Here is a 10,859-nt window from a genome sequence, read left to right as displayed (position 1 = left end):
CAGCTAACTCTCCATTTTCCAGAGATAACCTTTTTCTTATTTGTATCCCCAGTGCCAAGCACAGTACCTGGCACATAGTTGGAGCATAATTTTTATAGTTTATGAACTATTGAGTTAGATTCATATAGTCCCTGAGTGAATCTCAGTAGATACCGTCCCAAATTCTTTATGGCTTCTGTAATTATTTTGAATGGAATTTCCCTTTGTACTTCCTCCTACTGGGTTTTGTTTGTTATATATTAAAAACACTGATGATTTATGTAGATTTATGTTATACCATGCAACTTTGCAGAAGTTATTAATTATTTCAATTAGTTTTTTTTTTTTAAATTTGACTCTCCAGAGTTTTCTAAGTACACTACCATATAATCTTATTGGAAGGGAATTTTCCTGTTATTGCAAATGGTTTATATAGTAATGGAATTAACCTTTCATTTTTGGGCAAAATTCACTTGTAAATCCCTTTTGGTCCTGGGAATTTTTTCCTTTGGAAATTAATTTCCTGCTTCTTCAACTTCTTTTTCTAATCTGAGGTGATTTAAGAAGCCTATTTATGCTTTTGTTAATCTGGGTATTTTATGTTGTTTCTAAGTATTCAGCTATTTCCTCCAAGTTATCACTTTTGATATCATATACCTGGGCAAAATGGTTTCTGATAATTTCCTTTATTTCCTTTTCCATTATTGTAAGTTCTCCTTTTTCATTATTGGTATGAATAATTTGGTTTTCCTCTTTCTTTTTAAAAAATTGGGTCAGCTAGCTTACCTAATTTATTAATTTTTTTTTAAAAAACCAGCTCATTTTATTTATCAATTCAGTGGCCCTTTTGTTTTCAATTCTATTAATCTTCTGAATTTTCCTAATTTCTACTTTGTTATTTAGTTGGGGATTTTTGATTTATTGTTATTCAAGCTTTAAAAAACAAACAAAGCACTGCAGACCTAATTCATTGATTTGTTCTTTCTTTTTGTTAATGACAACATTTAAAGATATAAATTTCCCCCACTGAACTATTTTAGCTGTATCCCATAAATTTTACTTTGTTGTCTCATTATTGTCTTTTTCTTTGATGAAATTTTGTATCATTTCAGTAATTTGTTCTTTGAATCACTAGTTGATTTTTAGTGTCCAAATACTTTAAGAAAAATTTAAATTTATTTTGCTAAACATTTCCTAATTACATATTTAACAATTTTAACATTCATTTTTTAAAAATTTGAGTGCCACATTCTCTCCATTCTTCTCACCCTTTGAGAAAGCAAGCAACATGATATCAGTTATACATGTGAAGTCATGCAAAACATATTTCCATATTAACCATGTTCCAAAAGAAAACACAACAGCAAAAAAAAAAAACCCTAAGAAAAACAAAGAAAATGAAAACAATATGCTCAATCTGTAATTAGAGTTCATCAGTTCTTTCTCTGGAGGTGGAAGGTGTTTTTCACCATGGGTCCTTTAAAATTCTCTGAGATCATTGCCTTGATCAGAACGGCTATGTCTTTCACATTAGATCATCCTTATAATATTGCTATTACTGTATACAACATTCTTGCTTCATTTTGCATCAGTTCATATAAGACTTCCCAGGTTTTTCTGAGACCATCCTGCTCGTCATTTCTTCTAGCGTAATAGCATTCCATTACATTCATATACCACAGCTTGTTCAGTCATTCCCTAATTTCCAATTATTTTCTACCATAAAAAAAAAGCTTCTATAAATTTCTTCTGTTGTTTCTGTCTCTTTGTGACCCTGGATGGGGTTTTCATGGCAATGATACTGTAGTGGTTTCACATTTCCTTCTCTGGTGGATGAAGACAAACAGAGGTTATGTGACTTGTCCAGCGTCACATAGCTAGTGAGCATCTGAGGCCAAATTTTAACTCAGGTCTTCCTGACTCCAGGCCTAGTGCTCTATCTACTGAACCATCTAGCTGCCTCCAAATTTTGTTTTACAGATAGGTCCTTTTCCCTTTTCTTTGATCTCTTCTCCAGTTATTTTTTAATTCTTTTAAAGGCTCTTTAAAATATAATTTTTATTGCATTATGATCTGAAAACACAGTATTTGGTATTTCTGGTATTTTTTTGTCTATTTCTCTGAGTTCTTGGAGCTCCCCTTCCAGCAGCACATAAATAAAATGTGACTAACAAATTGGTTTCTACACATAATCAAGTTTTTGTGGGTTTTTTTTTTTTTTGACAGGAGGAAGGAAAAGTAATGAGTTCTGTTTTAGACAAGGGTTAGAAATGCCCTTGGGGCATTCATTTAGAAAAGACAGGCAGAGAGATGCAAGGCTAAGGCTCCATAGACAGCTGGATGTGTAGTTTGGCGAGTCATCTGCCTAGAGAGAATAGATGAATATGGGGGAGCTGGAGAGACAGAGGAGAGGAAGGAGAGAGAGAGAGACACAGAGAGAGACAGAGCAGGGGAGAGACAGAGACAGAATAGGAGAAGAGCAAGAAGAGAGAAAGAGAGAAGAAGGAGGAGGAGAGAGAGGGAGGAGGGAGAGAGACAGACAGAAGACAGAGCAAGGGAGAGACAAAGAAAGAGAAAAAGGAAAGAAGGAAGGAAGGAAGGAAAAGAGAGAGAGGCCCTTGATGAGGGTTCAAGAGCCCTGAACTGGTGCATGATGTGCTCAATTTCTCTAATAAGCAAGAAAACACAATTAATTGTATGCCGAGGGGTAACTCATGCATGCCACTGGTGCCACGGGGTCACTGGTGTCTTCTACTGTCATCCCATTCCTAGATGGTCCCGTGTGGGCAGTATCTGCTGAGTGTTACTCCTGGCTGCTGCCCAGTGGTGCTCCATCGGTTTTGTGTCCACTGCTGGTCACTTCCAGGCACTCCTTTACTGGCTTTGAAGTTGTAGCAGATTTGCCAGCTTCCACCTTTAGCTAGAGAACACAGCTAAGGTGCTGGCACTTGGCATGGAAGGAGAAGTTGACTCTGTTAGCGCTTTTTTAGAATAAAACTAAGAAGCTTCGCTGTCATGGTTCTTTTAAGAAGGCCGAAATGCTAACACATCTAACACTAGAGAGAAAATCTTCCTGGGCTTTTCCTCCCAGAAGGAACCTCTTCTGTATCTCCACCCGTGGGCTGAAATGGGTCTTACCTTTCCAAAAGGTGATTCATTGCTCCTCCATCCAAGCTCTTCGGAACTCTGAGCCAGAGCTCCCCCAGCTAGTTTAAGCATGTCTTTGACACTGTATTATCTGGTTCTTATAGCCACATTTCTATCAGAAGTCACCATCTGTCTTTAGGCCAGAAAGTTCACGTTTAATTTCCAAATGCTAAACTGCTCCCGTTTGCCCTCTGTTTTCTTCCAGAAAACTGTCAAGGACTTTCTTGGTTCTAGGGCCCTCCCCAGTGTCTCAGTCCCAAAATTCTCTAGCAAATGAGTGGGAGGGGAAGAGCTACAGAAACAAATCTTAAATGCCCAAATCAGGGCCAATGTTCTCCGCCCCCCCAAGTCTAGCCATATTCCTGAACTTTCTTAAGTAGATGTTGTCCAGCTATGTTTGAGCCCTCTCTAGTAAAAAGAAAAATAACAAACAGATAAATTGAGGATGGAGAAGACTCCAACATTAGGGCAATGAACCGTGAAGGGAACTAGGCTTCTAAGAGATAAAAAGGAGGAGAAAGGGCCTTCCTGGTGAGGGGACCAGCTTGTGTGAGGGCAGAGAAGTGAGAGATGGAATTCCAGGTTTGGGGTCTTAGAGGCAATAGAAAGCCACTGAAGATCTTTAAGTAAAGGAGTTATGTAGTCAGACCTGTGTTTTTGGGAGAATTCTTTTGGGAGCTTTTAGGAGAATACATCGAAGAGGGGAGGGACAGAGACAGAGACAGAGAGAGAGACAAAGACAGAGACAGAGAGACAGAAAGAGAGAGAGACAGAGACAGAGAGGGGAGAGACTAGAATCAGAGAGTTCAATTAGGAGTCATAGACCAGGGCAAAGAGGAAAAAGGCTTGAATTGGAGGAAAGAGGGTGGTCATGTAAATGGAGCAAAGAGTTTGATGAAAGGGAATGATTCTGTGAAGGTAGAACTGACAAGACTAGTATGTAGGGAGTGAGAAAGAAGAAAGAGTTGTTGCCATGGTTGTGAGACTGGCTGCCTATAAGATTGGTGGTAGCTTCACTTAGAAATGACAACGGAAGGATGAGATTTGGAGAAGATAATGAATTTCATTTGGGAAATTTTGAGTTTGAGATGCCTACAGGATATCTAGGTGGAGATGTCTAACAGGTAATTGGAGATGGAGTTAGGTTAGAGAAATTTGTGGTCACCTGCATAGAAATAATCATTAACCCACTAGGGTTCATAGAATTTCAGAGTTGGAAGACTTCAGAGGTTCAGTGACTCTCTGAATGAATTCAGATAGACAAGAGGTCATCTAGCTTTTGCATATGAAGACCTCCAGTGGAAGGGTACTTGCTACCTGCCTAGGTAGCCAATCGTGGTTTTTTGGTAGCTGTAATTATTAGGAAATCTTTCTTTAAATGTGGTCACAATCTGCCTTTTTGTAGCTTTCACTTCATACTTCTGCCCTCAGTGGCCAAGCCAAATACATTTAATCCCTTTAAAAAAAGGTTTTTTGTTGATATCTTGTGTTTTTACATTGCGTAAATTTCTCCTGTATCCCCCAGTTTCATCCCCCTTCAACGCTTCTGATGTTTGAAGATAGCTTTCATGTGCTTTCTTCACTCTACTTCCATCTAAGTCCTCTTTTCTCCAGCCTACACATCCCCAGTTCTGTCAATTGATTGTGGGGTGGTATAGTTTCCAGGAACTATGCTCTCCTGGTCATATCCTCTGCATTTTTACAGCTTGTCAACAGCTTTCCTAAAATTTGGCATGCAGTAGGGAACCCAATATTCCATATGTTGTCTTATCAAGAAAGAGTACAGAAGGGTTCTTATATCCGTCATTCTGGAAATAATATTTCCATGAAGCCTGCTCAAGATGGCTTTTGAGTTTTTAATTGCAGTGACCTCTGCCCAAGGTGCCATGGAGGTGACCCTTTTTTCTCACAATCCATGTCAGAACATGCCACAAACAGCCTCTACTAAGCTGGAAATGCTCTGAGCCCTCATGGCTTATGTACCTTTCGGCCAAGTACCAGCTAGCCTTGCTAAATCTGGGGAAGCTCATCACCAGAGGCTTGGCCAACATATAACAATTTCATTTTTCTTTTGGCAATGATTACTCAGTAAATTGTCTGCAGCATGTGGAGTGGGTTGTAATCTCTGTCAGCAAAGGGAAGACCCACACAGATGAAGTCACAGATCCTTGAAGTCAGTCACACTGTTGGGTTTGTGGTGAGATTTAAAAAAAAAAAAAACCAACAGTATGTAAATGCCTCTTCATGGCCAGGCAGTGTATAAAATGCTATTTAGAGCTACCACTTAGTGCATAGACAATCTCTGAAAGAACTGATTTAGGAACTTTTCTTACAGATAAAACCGCTGATGAGGGGGGAGAATACTATCCTTTGTTTTGCTGAATCTAATTGAAATCAACTGAATTGCTGAGGACAGAAGTATTTTTCATTACCTGTTCTCTAGACTTTTTACAATTAATCAGAGTTTTATTGACTTCTAGCATTGTTTTGTGGGCAAATATTTAGAGATGAAAAAGACCTTGGAAGTTATCTACTTCAATCCCCTCATTTTACAGTTTTGAGGAAATTGAGACCCAGAAAGGGGACGTGAATTTGCCCACAGTTACACACGACTCACAGACCTGAGATGTGAACCCAGTTCTTCAAAAGTAGAACCAAAAGAGTGGTTTACACCATGACTTCTGCTTGTGTGGTGCAGTGGACAATGCACAGGCCTGGAATCCGGAAGTTGTTACTGTTCAGTCATGTCTGACTCCTCATGACCCCATTTGGGGTTTTCTTGGTGAAGATACTGGAATGGTTTGGCACTTCATTCTTCAGCTCATTTTACAGATGAGGAAACTGAGGCAAACAGAGTTAAGTAACTTGCCCAGGGTCACACAGCCAATAAGTGTCTGAAGCTGGATTTGAACTCTGGTCTTCCTGATTCCAGGTCTGGCACTCTGTCCACTGAGCCACCTAGCTGACTCTTTGTGATAGTCAAAAATAATTAGACTGACTGCCAGGCCTGGGTATAACTCAGTAAGCAGTTTGGAATCCTGCATTCCAGCATTAGACCAGGCTAGTCAGCTTCTGAGAGAGAATCTCCTGAGGAAGGGGAAGGAAGGAGAGAGATTCTCTCTTTTCTTCTTCCCCTCCTCACTGCTCCTCATCCCCCAATGGAACTAGAGGAGTTTTGGAATATCCACCAGCCCTTACTGAGGTCTCATTACCTTCCAGGGGTTGGTAGTTCTGTCCTGAGCAGCATGTCAGCCACTTGATAATGAAGGCGTTGTGATTTCCCGGCATTGCACCCATCTCACCTCAAACTTCTAGCCTCAGAGAGCTGCTTGAATCACCCAGTTGGGAAACACCCATTCCTGTGTTTGAGTTCAGGGTTCCTTCACCTGTGGCCTCCCTCCCCTCTGACATCTCATCATAACTTTGACTTGCCCCTGGGTCCTCACAGGCAGTACCAGGGGAGGGCAGGCTGCTTCCACCAAGTAAGAAAGGTTTCAAATGTTCCTGCAGGAGATGGTAAACTTCTTGAGGGCAGACTCTAGCTCATTTTGTCTTTCTATTCCTAGAGCTCCACAGAATGCCTCCTACAGAGAAAGTGCTTTATAAATGTTTGCTGAATTGAATCAAATAAAGTCCTGTTGACCGATTTTATCCTCCCTCCCAGGACCAGCTGAGTCAGCTAAACTGGAGAAACTGGCCCCAGATTAACTGTAGGGTTGTAATTATGTGCCTTCAGGAGGACTGCCTTCTAAGGCACTGAGGGTTAGTGGAGGGATGGGATTCTCCTCCCCCCACCCTCCCAGCTTCTCGTGTTCCTCCCCTCAACTTATCATGGATTTATTTGGCATATACTTATATGTATACATGTACACATGGCATGTATAATTATAGATGCCCACATGTATGTAGGTGTATAGGCAGTGTCTACTTGTATATGCCTTGTGTACATGTAAAATGCCACATATGCCCATGCATGCATGTATGTGTGTATATATGACATATACATTGATATACACCTTCATGTCTATATGTGTATGCATAGATGACATACTGATATGTCTTCATGTGTATATATGTACACACAGTTATGTTCCATATATACCTATGCATGTTCGTATGTATAACTATATAATATCATATACACTTATGTGTATCTGCATGTCTCTATGCGTATTTATCTAATGTTATATATACTCACACATGTCTATGTGTATATATGTATATAATGAGATATTTACTGATATATGTTCATATATGCATATGTATATGTGCTATATATACTCATATATGTCCATATATGTAACTGTCATATATACTTATGCACCCACATGTCTATATGTATGCATATATAATGTTATATGTAATATGTGTCTCTGTGTGTATATGTATATAAAATGTCATACACACTTATATATGTCCACAGCCTACATGTATATATGTCATATATGATTGTATCCATAGGTATATGTGTACAATGTGTGTTTACATGTAGACATGTGTCTACATGTGTGCCTGTATGTATGACATAGGTACTTGTATATGCCCTGGGTGTACATAAAATGTCATATGTATGCCCATGCATGTATATAAGTGTGTATATGACACATATACTGATATATTTCCATATCGATATGTATATGTATAGATGGCATATATACTGATATGTGTTCATGTGTGTGAGACAGACACACAGTATATATTTCATATGTACTATGTGTATAACTATATAATGTTGTATATACTTATTTGTCTGCATGTCCATATGCATGTCTATGTAATGTCGTATATACTCACACATGTTCATGTGTATATGTGTATGTATACAATTTTATATATATACTGATGTAGGTTCATATATGCATGCATATATGTGCCATATATACTTATATGTTTCTATATGTGTATATAATATCATATAAATTTATGTATCCCCAGCCTATACATATGTATATATGTCACATATGCTTATATATGTCTGTGTGTATCTATGTATATGTGTATATATATATAGTCACGTGTAGTTTTATATGACTTCACATCCATCTTCACAGCCTGCACCCCATCTTTACCTCTAACCAGAACCAAATGCCTACCCCCTGAAACCCTGGGCTTGAATCAATGAGTATTTGCCTTATTTTGCCTAGACCCTACTTCCTGGCAATCTTTGTACCATAGTACCTAGCTGCCCTTCAGTAATCAAATCAGTATCGCCATTCATGTAAAAGCACACAGCCAATTGCCATCAGTGACTCCCTTTGACCTCTCCAGCTACTGCTCTCCTACATGGATGTCTTCTCTGTTAGTATGTAAGCTCCTTGAGGGCAGGGAGTATCTTGCTTACATTTATTTCTATCCCTAGCACTTAGTATAGTGCCTGGCATATAGTGAGAACTTAGTAAATGCTTTTTAATTAATTAATCAATTGATTCATCTTGTGTCCCTGAGAAGAATGTAAGCTCTCTGAGGGTAAGTTTTATTTTGTTTTTGTCTCTTTATTCCTCAGCACCTAGCATACTTCTTGGCATATAGTAGACCTTGGTCAGTTTTGGTTGATTGACTGAACCTACACTGATGAAATCACATACTCTTGAATGATAGGATTATGGCATCCAAGCAAGAGACCAGTCAGGAGCAGGTGTTTATCAGCACAGTGACCCTGGGCAAATTTTAAGAGGCAGCTAGTAGTGCAGTGGATAGAGTGTTGAACTTGGAGTCAGGAAGACTGGGTTCAAATCCATCCTCAGACACTTAATAGCTGTGTGGCCCTGGGTAAGTCACTGTCTGCTTACCCCAGTTTCCTCATCTTTTAAATGGGGAAAATAATAAAAACACTTCTCAAGGTTGTTGTAGGAATTAAATGGGATAATATATGTAAAACACTTTGTAAAACCTAATACTTGCTAGCTATTATTATTATCATTTAACCTCACCAGGCCTCAGGTTTTTTTTTTCTCCTGTAATATAGAGATGATACCTATAGTAGTTACCAAGCAAATTGTTATAAGGCTCAGATTAGATAATATATGTAAAACGTTTTCCAAATTTTAATACAACATATAGATGGAGTTAGTTTGGAACACGGGAAAGAAAGAGGTCCCTGAATTCAAAGTAAGTCATTTGCCCTCCTTCCTTGTATTCCAGTTTCCTCGTCTGTAAAGTGGATTGGGGGTGGGTGGGTAGGGCAGAGGAGGTCTCTTCCAGCCCTAGAGCTGTGTCGTTATACCAATTATTAATAATACAACATTTATAATGTTTTTTTCTGTGTCCCAAGAGTTCTAAGTAGACCACTTAGAAATGAAGTTTTCGGTAAATAACCTGTCTGTAAGTTGGGACTGCCTGTATTGGGGATTTATTGTAAGCTTGATATAAAGTAAATAAGACCCTGGCTTAGTCTATAGGGGGATTGAGGATTTTTACAAATAGCAGCCCAGCCTTTATTTTTGTCTCCTATGTAGAAATTTGCTCCAAGACCACAAAGCCCTTTCTTTTGCTAGGCTGGTACCACAGCTAATACCTTGAAGGGGTTTTAAAAAATAAAAGAATTTTAAATCCCAAATTGACTTTTCAGCCCTCCTGAACAAAGACCATTTGGCTTTGATGGTTGAGTATGCTGGAGCAGCTGTAGTAGGCTCAACATGGGAGCTCCTCTGTGAGAAGAGTGCATTAGGACATGACAGCATTTACTTCCTTATAGCAACACCACTTGAGTTCTGGCCAACTGTCCCTACCTACCTTTGTGGCGTTATATGGAAACAGCACATTCTTTGAAATGAATTTGGATCTTGAAGTTAGAAGACCTTGGTTCAAGTCCTGAGTCTAATGTTTCCTAGCTTTGTGACCTTGAACAAATCACCATTTTTTTGAGGTTCATTTTCATTGTCTGCAAAATGAGAACAATAATGCTTGTATTACTTGTCAGACAGGTTTTTGGTTGATTCAGCCACTCAATTCACTTCAACAACTGAGCAACTATGATGTGCCAGGCACTTGGTACTGTGGATACAGAGATAAAATGAAAACAGCTCCTCCCCTCAAGAAATTTGCATTCTCTTGGGGTGGGGGTGGGAGATATATATGAAGAGAAATATATCAACCAATCAATCAATAAACATTTATTAGGTTCTTACTATCAAGCACTGTGCTAAGAGTAAAGACCAAAAAATAGTCCCTTTTTCTTCAGAGAGCTTATATTTGAATGGTGGGGATGACATAGAAATAAATAGGTTAGTACAAGATACATATAGATTAGGTGAAAGGTAACAGAGAAGAAGGCTCTACAAAAGTAACTACAAAATATATACAAAGTAAATACAAAGTAATTTACTTTGTAGAGAGGGCTGATATCTGGGTACAGCTATAACAATGTAGGAAAAAAGTTGACGACGTTATCCCACCCATACAGTATGACTAAGTTCCAGGGTAATTTGAATAGTCCTGACACTAGTTGCCACTGAGAAGGAAATAGAATCAGTCAAAAATACAGGTTTAACCAGAGGGACTTTTGCTGTGCTGGCTTGGTGTGGCTGTGGGTCTGACTCACAAAATGGCTCCATGGGGCCATATATCTAGACCTGCAAGGGACCTCAAAAGCCATTTATCCAACACCCTCATTTTATAGATGAGAAAAGAGGAAAGGGAAGTGACTTGCCCAGTGGCATATAGTACATACTTAAAAGACATCAGAAGTGGGATTTGGATTCAGGTCCTTTAACTATAGAACCATTAACATTTCT

This window comes from Vombatus ursinus, unplaced genomic scaffold (genome assembly GCF_900497805.2).
Source record: "Vombatus ursinus unplaced genomic scaffold, bare-nosed wombat genome assembly UNPS02014822.1, whole genome shotgun sequence".
Taxonomy (NCBI): Eukaryota; Metazoa; Chordata; class Mammalia; order Diprotodontia; family Vombatidae; genus Vombatus; species Vombatus ursinus.
Note: the sequence above shows the minus strand (reverse complement) of the source record.